This window comes from Macrotis lagotis, chromosome 1 (genome assembly GCF_037893015.1).
Source record: "Macrotis lagotis isolate mMagLag1 chromosome 1, bilby.v1.9.chrom.fasta, whole genome shotgun sequence".
NCBI classification, from domain to species: Eukaryota; Metazoa; Chordata; class Mammalia; order Peramelemorphia; family Peramelidae; genus Macrotis; species Macrotis lagotis.
In genome coordinates this window covers 68,348,297-68,360,206 of record NC_133658.1, presented here as the reverse complement: position 1 = coordinate 68,360,206, position 11,910 = coordinate 68,348,297, and the positions used below count along the sequence as shown (strand labels likewise).

The 11,910-nt window shown below is 34.1% G+C and overlaps 1 pseudogene; it reads right to left on the bottom strand.

Moving 5' to 3' along the window:
* Positions 1–6,173: 6,173 nt before the first annotated feature.
* Positions 6,174–9,439, bottom strand: LOC141507556 (cyclin-dependent kinase 1-like; annotated as a pseudogene).
* Between the last annotated feature and the right edge of the window lie 2,471 nt (positions 9,440–11,910).

Sequence of the window (11,910 nt, the reverse complement as noted above, 5' to 3'; positions counted from 1 at the left end):
TGATACTTTCTTCTTCTTTGATTGTTTGTTTGTTTTTCCTTCTGAGCTGCTTATCATATGCATGACATGGTTGAAACAAATCTTTTTATAGGGTTTCATCCTATTGAATGGAAAAAAAACTGAGGAAATAAGACAAAAGAGAATTGTAGCAACAGTGTGTTGGTGGATAAATTCCATGCTTATGTGGACAATTTTATGATAAGGGAAAGGCAATGCTGATAGATACATGTTATAAAAGGGGACATCCTATGCCATCTCAACTCCTCAGATATTATAGAAAATAGATCAATAATAAGGAGATGGAGTCAAAATGCTTGTGACTGTCCTTTCCCATGGGTTTCCTAGCATGCATGCAACATCTAAAGAGGGCTCTTTAATATCGTCCCTAAGACTGACTCAGCAAAATTTCAATTATATATTACTATCTCTGTCATTTGAATTCTGAGTATCATTAATTAGATGAAATGAATTTTGGTAAGGAAACCTCGAAAGCAAGAGAAAATACTGATCACCTTCATTAATTAGGGTACCGTGAAAACTTAAATTGTCAAGGATAATCACTGAAGAATTAATTTACAATACCTTAACTCTAAGATCATTCAATATATAAAAATTTCTTAAATGATAAAAACTAGGGTTGAAAAAAGAGGTAGGCCATATCCTCAAGGAATTTACAATCTAATGGGAGAGACAGCATCCAAACAAATATATACAAGACAAATTGTCTACAGAATAAATAGGAAATTATCCATTGAGAGAAGGCACACAAATTATGACAGATTGGGGAAGGCTTCCAGAAAAATATGATATAAGGAAGTCAATAATCAGATTAAAGGAGGGAGAGTGTAACAAACACAGGGGATGTAAAAAAATTCATCTGGAGCAACAAAATGGCAAGAAAGCAAGGGAACTGATAAAAAAATATAAAGGAAGGTGGCCTAGCTCTATCAGATCTAAAATTATACTATAAAGCTGCAGTCATCAAAACTGCCAGGTAGGGGGGCAGCTAGATGACACAAGTGGATAGAGCACCAACACTGGAGTCAGGAGGACCTGAGTTCAAATTCAGTCTCAGACACATAATAATTATGTAGCTGTGTGACCTTGGGCAAGTCACTTAACCCCACTGCTTTTCAAAAACAAACTGCCTGGTACTGATTAAGAAATAGAGTAAGGGATCAGTGGGTCAGGATAAGGTTCAAAAGAAACTGTAGTAAATGACTACAGCAATCTACTATTTGACAAACCCAAAGACATCAGCCTCTGGGATAAGAACTCACTATTTGACAAAAATTTTGGAAAACTGGAAAATGGTATGGCAAAAACTAAGAATAGTTACACACCTTATACCAAAATAAGGTAAAAAAAAGGTACAGGATTTAGACATAAAGGGTTGTACCATAGATTAATTTAATAGACAAAAATACTCATCTATCTTGAAAAGAGATAAATTTATGACAAATAAGAATTAGAACACATTATAAACTGCAAAATGAATGATTTTGTCTATACTAATTTTAAAAAATATTGGCACTAATAAAATGAATGATGCCAAAATTAGAAGAAAAGCAGAAATCTGGGAAATGATCTTCACAACCAGGAGTTCTGATAAGAGTCTCATTTCTAAAATATATAGAGTATTGCATCAAATTTATAAGATCACAAGTCATTCCCCAATTGATAAATGGTCAAAGGAAATGAAAGATAATTTTCAAATGAAGAAATTAAAGCTATATATAATCATATAAAAATGTTCTGAATCATTATTGATTTGAAGAAATTATTATTAGAAATTATTAGAAGAAATTAATTAGAGAAATGCACATTAAAACAACAATGAGGTATCCTCTCACACTTATCAGATTGACCAAGATGAGAAAAAGGGAAACGATCAAAGTTGGAGAGGTTGTGGGAGGATTGGCACATTGATGCAATGCCAATGGAGTTGTGAAAGGACCCAAACTTTCTGGAGAGCAATTTGGAACAATGCCCAAAGAGCAATAAAACTGTTCATAAACTTTGACCCAGCAATTCCCATTCTAGGTATATATCCAGAAGAAATTTAAATAAAAGAGAGAAGTCTTCCATGTTCCAAATTGCAGCTTTTTTTTTATAGTGGCAAAGAATTGACAATTGAAAGGATGTCCACCAATTTGGCAATGATTAAACAAGTTATGTTACATGAATAGTATGGAATATTATTATGCTATAAGAATCCATAAATGGTTGGACTCTAGAGAAGCATGGATCCAATGCTGCACAGAGGGAATAGAACCAAGAGAACAATGTACACATCAATAACATCATGAGATGAGCAACCTTGATGGAAGCAACTCCTCTGGACAGTCCAGAGAGCAAGGACAACTGAATTTGACTGGTTATGTACTATATTATCCCCAACCAGAGGAAGCAAAACCAAACCAAATCAAACACACTGAAAAAACAAAACAAAACAAGCAAACCTTCTGAATCTGATGGTACACTTTATAAAAATATCTTTTATGTATCTCTTTCCCTTAATCCTAATTCCTCATGCCAAAATTTGTAAATTTGTAATTTGCATCAATTTGTAATTTGTAAATATGTTTCACAAAATGTGTATTTAAAATGCTAATCTGACTATTCCTTGTTCAGGGGAGGGGATAGAAAAGGAGGGTAGAGGGAAATTTTTTAACTTGGAAATATGCGTGTACAAAAGGATGAAAATAAATGAATTAAAAAAAATAGGGGGCAGCTGGAGAGAATTCTGAGAGCAGAGAGATGGAGTGACTGAGGAGTCCAGTGTCATCAGTAGGTTTAGTGGAGTAAGATTAGAAGAAAACAATTTATAAAAGAACTAAATATCAAGTACGGCATTTAATATTTGGTACTGAATCTTATCTCCTGGAGGCAATGGGAAACCATTAGAATTTACTGAGTTTTGAGGGAAGAGTAATATCACATGGTCAGGTCTATGCTTTAGGAAAATAATGTTAGTGGGACAGATGTCAATTGGAAGAGATTTGAGATAGTTTGACTCACCAGCAGCTATTTCAATAGTCCATGTGTGAGGTGATGAAGAATTATTTTAGAATGGATATAGTGTCAGAGTAGAGAAGGAGACACATTTGAACAAAGTAGCAAAGGTGAAATCTGTAGGTTTTGACAACATATTGGTTATGAGATTGAAGTGGCCAGGATGACTTCTAGGTTGTGAGTTAAAGGGACTGGGAGAAGGGTGTTGCCCTGAAGGTATTAAGGAAATATAAGGAGAGTTATGCTTGGGGAAAAGATAATGAATCATGTTTTGGACATATGGAGAGTCAATATGTTAAAACTATTTCTTGAGAAATATGCCTTAATATGGAAAAAGTCATATATACATACACATATATATGTATATACATATATGCACACAAACACACACATATATACATATATATATATATATATATATATATATAAATGTGCACACACAGATATAAAACTGAACTATCTTTAATGAAGCAGCTTTGTTAATGGAATTTTCTTTCTTTTATGAGCTGTTGGGTCTCAGACTTTTCTTGTTCTGTTTGTATTTCAGTACATTTAGTAAGCTTTTACTTCCTGAATTCAGGACTTGAAAGAGTTAACTGAAAAGTAGTCCAGGACAGAAAACATCAAGAAGATTAATATATTTGCTCCTGATTTTCTTCTCATGTACTAATGCTTATTATTATTAAAGATCTTTTGAAAAGCTAAGAAATGCTAAATAATTTGGAATAAGGAAGACCTTAATTTAGCCTTGATAAAGAAGTTAAATATTCTTGTCCAAATTCAAACACATTATCACTTAATGGCAGGCACTAATAATTCCATTTGAACTTAACTTTCTTCTTTTTTTTTTTTTCCTGGTGATTAGCACTGTCAATGGAAATATAACTAGCTTCTTAATTAGGATCATAAAATAATAGAATCTTCAAATTCTAATGAACCTTGGAGAATATCTAACTTCTAACATTTGAATATCTTCCAGAATGCAACTGACAGATGGTCATCCAGATAAAGCCAAAAAAATTCCAGGAAAAAGGTCAGTGCTTTCCAAAAGCAGCCCAGACATCAACTTGGTAGGAGCCAGTTAGGGTTTTCAGTGGAGAGAGTGCCAGACTGGAACCAGGAAGACTTGAGTTCAAATTTATGCTTAAACACTAACTGTGCTACCCTGGGCAAGTTTCTTTGTTTCAGTTTCCTCATTTTTAAAAATAAGTTGGAGAGGGGCAGCTAGGTGGCACAGTGGATAAAGCACTGGCCCTGGAGTCAGGAGTACCTGGGTTCAAATCCGGTCTCAGACACTTAATAATTACCTAGCTGTGTGGCCTTGGGCAAGCCACTTAACCCCATTTGCCTTGCAAAAAAAAATAAGTTGGAGAAAGGAATAGCAAACAAAGTAGTATCTTTGCTTAGAAAATCCCAAAAGGGGTCATGAAGAGCCAGACACAACTGAAAAATGACTGAGTAACAAAAAATTTTATGAATCTTTTCTTATTTTTCCAATCAACATCTGACATGCTTTATTACCAATATCCTGGTTTTAATTCTACCTCCTTTTATGAAGGAAAACAAGATTAATCCCTCTCTTCACATAGTTCAAGGTTTTAATTCCCTTCCCTAGTCTCTTCTCTAGATTTACGGAGTATTCATTCATTATTCAATGCACTTCAAGTTCTTTCAGTCATCCTGATTGCCCTACTCTGATGTGTTCCAGCTTGACAAATAGATTAATAAGTGACTTAATTATTTTCCATATTATGAGTCATGAGAATATACTGTGATATATATATATATATATATGTATATATATATATATACATATATATGAAACGCATAGACAGAAACATCAGTTTACCATCATATAGTATGATACACTTAGAAATGTTTTTTTATTCTTCCTTCAGAAGACGCAACCTCAAGGAATTAACTACAAAGGCAGGATTATTAAAGAAGAGCTGCTGAGAAATTCAGAAATGCTAAATAACTTTGGGCAAGGGAAATGTTAATTTTGTCTTTCTAAGCAAAGGTAAGATTGCAAACTTGATTCTTAGTCAAATGCAAGCCAGACTGGAAAGTTGCTAGGCACTCTATTATGGAGCCAACCTCTTCATCAAGATTATTACCACATAACAATTCAAGTAGTCATGCCAAAGTATCTGCCTCTCTTTCAGGGAAATATCTTGGGATGATTTTGACTAAGTCATGCAGATGAGATCCAAGCAGAGGCAAAAAGTGACACTTGAAAGGTGATTGAATATAATTGGCAAGTAGAATAAAGCTCTATTGGGGAGAAGAAAGTCAGAAAGCATAATAATTGTTTATTTAGATTATGCCAAAGTTTTTATTATTTCTTACAATCTACCAACAAATTACTTCATATTATCTAGATCATTTGGAACAGTTTTTTTTTTCTTTTATTATATAATGGGAAAACATATTAGAGCTGTAGAATCTAAGAGTTGGAATAGATTGCATAGCCTAAGAAGTCAGGATCCTTGTTTAAGCTAATGTCTAGCACAAGGTTCAATATACAATGAGAAATTAAGAAATAAATTTGGAATGAAATGAATAGATTTTGACACTGAGCTTTTCAAAGCATTTTAGTATTTGCATTTCCTTTAAAAAGCATGAATCAACAAAAATATTGTAGAAGAGTTGTCCAAATGTGTTCTTACAAGAGAGTCCTTTACAGAAAAAAATCTTGGTGGCCATTGAAAGCTTAAGAATCCTTGGAGAAGGGGGTATTACCAACCTGTGAAAGCAAACTTTGATTAGTTAACAATTAAGGAAAGCAAATATTATAATGAGATATGTGGATGGGAGTGGAGAACCAGCACTTTGATCTTATCACTCTTGGACAGAGAATCATTTCTACTCCTGTCTGGCAATCTAGACAAAATAATATATTCTCCACCCAGTGCTGCTTGAGTAACACACAATGGGCCAGAAATCATTTAGATTAGATTCTCCTTACCCATTAATCAGTAATAAGCTCTCCCATTTGGGGAATATACTGTAAGGTAAGTGAAGTTATCCACAGCATTCGAAATTTTTCCATTTTCTGTAACCACTAGATCTCCCTATGGAGTTGTGCGGTGTTGGCTGGGGGACAACTTAAGCTTTCTTGGTGTTGTAAAGTCATAAATATTAAAAGTTATGGAGAACTAATCAATAATTTGTTTCATAGCAGCCTCAGAGGCTTCTTTGGGTATACAATCATCTGCAATCAAAAAAAAATCACAGATTTTAATTTTGAATTAGAGCCTTTTCAAGCTAATATCAGTGTGGTAACTGATTTTAATGCTCTTTTCATCCTTGTTGAAAGCATCTGACCATATTGCTGAAAACATCATGCTAAAAAGCCTGGAAGCAAGCAAGCAACCCTGCTACACTCCATTGGTGAACTGGAAAATGTGGAAGCATTGAACATTAAACCCAGAACTAAGGAAAGCATGCTTTCATGGAACTGGTGTACCATACTGTACTTCTCCAGATAATAATCTTTGATCATGAATTTTCCACAAGCCCTCACACCTGATGGTATCAAATGCCGGGGGTAAATTGATGAACTTTGTATATGGACTACTGTTCTGCTCCTGGAATTTCTCCTGAAAACAAATACCATATTAAGCATTCTTTGACCATTTTTGAAGTTACACTTACCCATTGGGTAGATGAGCATATTCCAAATGAATGATCAGGAAAACTAGTAAGGCAAGATCCCACTGTGAATGTTACAGACCAACTTATTTCCTTTTTCTTTATAGAACAAATAATGGGGGCATCCTAAAACTCCTGAAAGAAAACTTCCACCCAGAAAATTTCAGTCAGCAGGACTCTCTGTTTTGTACATCTCAGTTTGAATAGAATCAACACCATGGACTTTGCCACATGAGGGGAAACTAATCTTTCTTCAGTTGAATGTTCCAGTATAGTCTTCAACCTAGCTTTAACATTGATTGATGATAGTGTGTTGAGAATATTTTGGAAATGTTCAGGCCTTCTCTTTAGTTGCATCTTCTTATCCCCTAATAATATTGCTCTATTGTGCTGAATAATTGAGATGTACTATGGGTCTTTGGCCCATAAATAGCCTTCAAGACATCATAGAAACTCTTTGGATTATTATTATCATCTACTTTCTCACTGAGAATACTGTATTTCTCTAGCTGTAGCTTACTTTTTACTTTTGATGGAGACGAATAATCCCATCTTAGAGATAGCTGCACTATCCAGCTGATAAACCCTATGGAGTTTTCATTTTTCATTTAGTAACTTCTGAATTTCCCCTCTCATTTTTATTGAAACATTTTTTGCTACTATTTTGCTAATATTCTGGCCCAAATGAGTTAATACTGTTCCTTAGGCCAATTCTGTGAAAGCTGCTCAATCCTTTTCTTCCTGTTTGTCCAATGTTGGTTCAGCTTTCCTAGAAAATTACCAGCTAACTCATGAAGGGAGAAATATTCTAATCTGTTTACTATAAATCTGTTGGGGATGCTAATTTTACTGAATGCAAATGTTTAACTGGCAGGTGATAAATCTGTGATTGGTCTGGAATACTATCTTTCTATGACACAGTCTATTAAATACAATTATTTGTTTTTTTTTTCCTGTGAGAGTGAATCTAGAAAATATTTTATTATTGAGGTAAATGGAAGATAAAAAGCTCATGTGATGTAGGAGATTCAGCAATAAATAACAACTACAGTTTTCTTTTTGACTCCATTGCTTTCAAAGATTCCTTGATGTGTCTGATATTCTCCAGCGCTTACTCTGGCATTGCAGCTACCAAGACTTGCAAACTTACCCTCTTTAAGCATATTGATGATAAGTATCTCCAGATTTTTACAATTTTTCTTTGACCTCTTTAGGGTTCATCATTATGAGACCATAGATACTGATGATAGTGGCATAGTACTTCCCGAAAGTGCCAATTGTATTGTCTTAAACCTTTAAGTCATTCCTTTTTGTGAGACATAAAAGAAATATAAAAGATAAGTTGGAGACAATCTAAGACAGAAGGCAAAAAATTGAGGTGGAATGGGAAAAGCTTATTGCAATGGGAAATTCTACTGATAAAGACTGGTACTTGTTCTGCAATTAATACTCTTAGAAAGTGGACTGGAATTAAGAGGATTGCCCTGTACCATGTCATAAATATGATTTGAATGCATCTTTCTCAATATGAGACTGACTCTTACCCATTAAACCACTTTACTCCTCCTGATGAAGGTCATTAAGTTGGAAAAACTTTCCTTATACTTGCAATGATAGATTGCAAGTCTTTTTTTTTTCTGGATTTACAGTTTTATTTATAGAAAACAAAGCAGCTGTATTGATGAAATCTACAAAGATCATTATTCATTACAATGATATTTACAGTTTTAAGCAACACCTTGGAAAAACAGAGGACAGTTTCAACTTTACAACAATGGAAGGAAACACATATATAAAGACAAATGTTGACAGAACTTAATATTACAAGAGGATTCTTCATTCTTGATACAAAACTCAAGGATCATTGTCTGGACAAATAGTATCTTAATCTGACTGTCCAGGTCATTAAAATAAGGATGGTTCAATGTCATTTTGCTAGAAATTTATTTGGCAGGATCATAGACCAACATTTTTGAGACCAAGTCGATGCCATTTTCTTCAGGGTCCTAGACATGTAATGTCATATTCCATGGTTTCCAATTGGTGAATGTATTCTTATGGTCCTGCAGTGACTCAATTTCGAGCTACATTTCATTGTTAAGAGTCCCCAAAGTCCTGAAGATTTAAAAAAATTGGTCAGTTTTGGAGTCCTGGTGGATAATTGGCTTCTTGATGGCTAATTTGGCAAATATTGTGCCTATGCTCCAAATGTCTACAGGAGTGGAGTATCTGACTGACCTCTGCAATATTTCTGGGGACTGGTACCACACTGTGACTACCTCGTGTGTATAGACGCTGAAAGGTTTTCCAAAGGCCTCTGCAAGTCCAAAGTTGGCTAGTTTAATTACACCTTTATCATCTATTAATAGATTTTCTGAGTTTTCAAATATCTGTGAAGAATTTGTCATGAGAAGCAAAACACAATGCCTTGTAAGATTTGGTATAAATAACTTTTAGCCAGTGAAGAATCCATATATTGACCAGGAGGAATAGAATCTAAATATTTCTTGAGGTCCATGGAGAAGAATTCAAAACTGAGGTAGATTCTACCATCTTGCATGATTACATCTTGAAGCCTGATAATGTTAGGATGACAAAAATTTTTCAACAGAGAAATTTTTTGAATTACAGTACTTGGAATGCCCTCCTCTTCACTCGCTAATCTTATTTTCTTCATGGCTACCACCTGGCAAGTAGTTTTATGCCAACCCTTATATACCACACCATAGGTACCTTCCCCTATTTTCTCAATTTTTGTGTAGTCCTCCATAGCTATCCAATAAGCTGGAAACTCTGAGGAGACTGATGCCAGAGGAGCAATGGCAGCTGTTGCAGCATCAGCTGTTCTGCCTCAGCTTTCTGGATGCTGACTGAGGATTACAAGTCTTTTGCTAAGAATAAAGAGACTGGAACTCAAAGTAGTTTTCTTGTTTTCAACTCTGCAACTCCTAAAGATCCTTAGTTCACAGAGGTGAGCTGATCTGGAAAAGAGAGAGGAATTGAAATCCTGACAAAATAAAGGAGTCTGAAATTATTGTTACTGGCAGATAAAAAAAATAAATCAGAAGTGATTTTTCCTATATTCCTAATTAAAAATAATTTCTTTTCAATTAATCAAACATTAAAAGTGCCCTCTATTTCTTAGATGTATTTCCCTTGATATTTCTAGACCTGAATGATTATTTTCAATATATAATAATTGCTTATATTTAAAAGGGAAAAATATAAGGATTGATAGTAATTTCCATCTCTCTGCCAAACAAATTACTCAACTTGTTTTTGCCACATAGATAGATTTTTCACTTAGTTTTAATGATAGATGGATGGATGGATGGATGGATGGATGGATGGAGAGAGAGAGAGAGAGAGAGAGAGAGAGAGAGAGAGAGAGAGAGAGAAGGAAGGAAGAAGGAGGGATAACTGACTATTTAGCAGAATAGAATAAAAAGCCATTATACATTAGGCATTGTGATTGAATATTATTGAATTGTGTTCTTCCTGCTCATAACAATTTTTGAGACTCCAAAATTTGGTTCATATTGGTATTTTGTTATTCTGAACTTGACAAATGGTAACATGAACATTTTATATGCCAAGGAACCAACAGAAGCAGCTTTTTGTACATGAAAATGTGAATCTCTATCATATATAGCTTGAGTCTTTACTGTATTATTGAATTCCTCTTGTTAGTTCTAAAGTTATCCTTTTTGTATCTCACTTCAAACTTCCTTTTGTCTTCTCTGCATTAAATAGATAGATAGATAGATAGATTTCATCCTTACTGTCTGACTTTCTTTTCTTTTTAATCTTTTTTGAAAACATTGAAAAGATTAAAACAATTTTGTACCTTTCCTATTTTTGTTATTGACAATTGAGCAGCTAAGTTTCACAATATCAGAAAGATCTTCTTCATGAGTTCAAATCTAGCTTCAGATATCTACTCATTACCTTTGTGACCTTGCATAAGTCATTTAAGCTTGCTTGCCTTGCTTGTTAAATGATCTGGAAAAGGAAATGACAAATTACTCTAGTATCTTTGCCAATAAATTCCCAAATGGGGTCACAAAGAGTCTGACATGACTAAAATGGTGAACAACATCAAAAAAATTGACAACTTAATTTTTTTGTCCTGTAGCTGCCTAAGCCATGGTTCTTTTTCTCTAATCTTAGTGCAGAAATTCAGCAGATATGAAATACATTAAGATTAGAAATTTCCTCCTCCCATTAACCACTATGACCAGGGAACCCTGCAGTCCTTAGAGAATGCAGGTGGACATCAGGGAGGGTGATCTGGCATCTTTACACCACCATTCTGTCCTTCAATGATATCTGGTTTATATTATATTGGTCTATACCCTTTTAACCTTAAAAGTAGAATCAAATACTGAACTTTTCTTACAATAGACAAAGATGATGGTTGGGGTGGGGGTGAAGGAGGAGATTGCACATACTTCCTCATTTCCAAATTCCAATCAATCATATTATTCCCCATGCTTCAGTCATGTACCCAATCATATTGTTCTCAATTCTATGATGGCACCTAACCTGCTCTTTTCTTTGTTCTAACCTAGGTAAAATGAGGTAAATCCTATTTGTGTTGTTTTTATCAGGCTATTGATATTTTTATTAAAAGATTAATGCACAGTTAATAAATTGTTATTTATTAATTGTGCTTCAGTCCACCATTGCTGATTTTAACTCACATCTCCCTCCAAATCTCTGTTTCATCCCCAATTATTTTTAAATATAGCCAAAGATAGTCAAACAAATGGAAGCTACACATGTTATATCTGAAAATATGATTCATTTAGCATTTTTAGTTCATCATTTATCAAAATGCAGAAAGCAAACCTCATTATCAGAACTCTAGGTTTATTGCCTTGATAAAAATCTAAAGTGTTTCAGTTATTTTTCTTAGTAATGTTGTAATCATTGTATGACTTTTCTCCTGGTTCTGCTCATTTCACTCAGCATCAGTTCATAAAAGACTTTCTAAATTTTTCTGAATTTGTCCTTTTCCTCTTTTCTTAAAATCATCATCTATTAATTTATATCATAGTCCATTAACTAACCTACAGCTATTAAGGATTGCATTCATTTCTTTTTCTTTGCAACACCAAAAAACACTCATTAACATACACACACACACACACACACACATACACACTCACACATACACATACATAAATCCTTTATCTCTTTCTCTTATCTCCTTGGAGCATGAATAGTAGCAATATTACC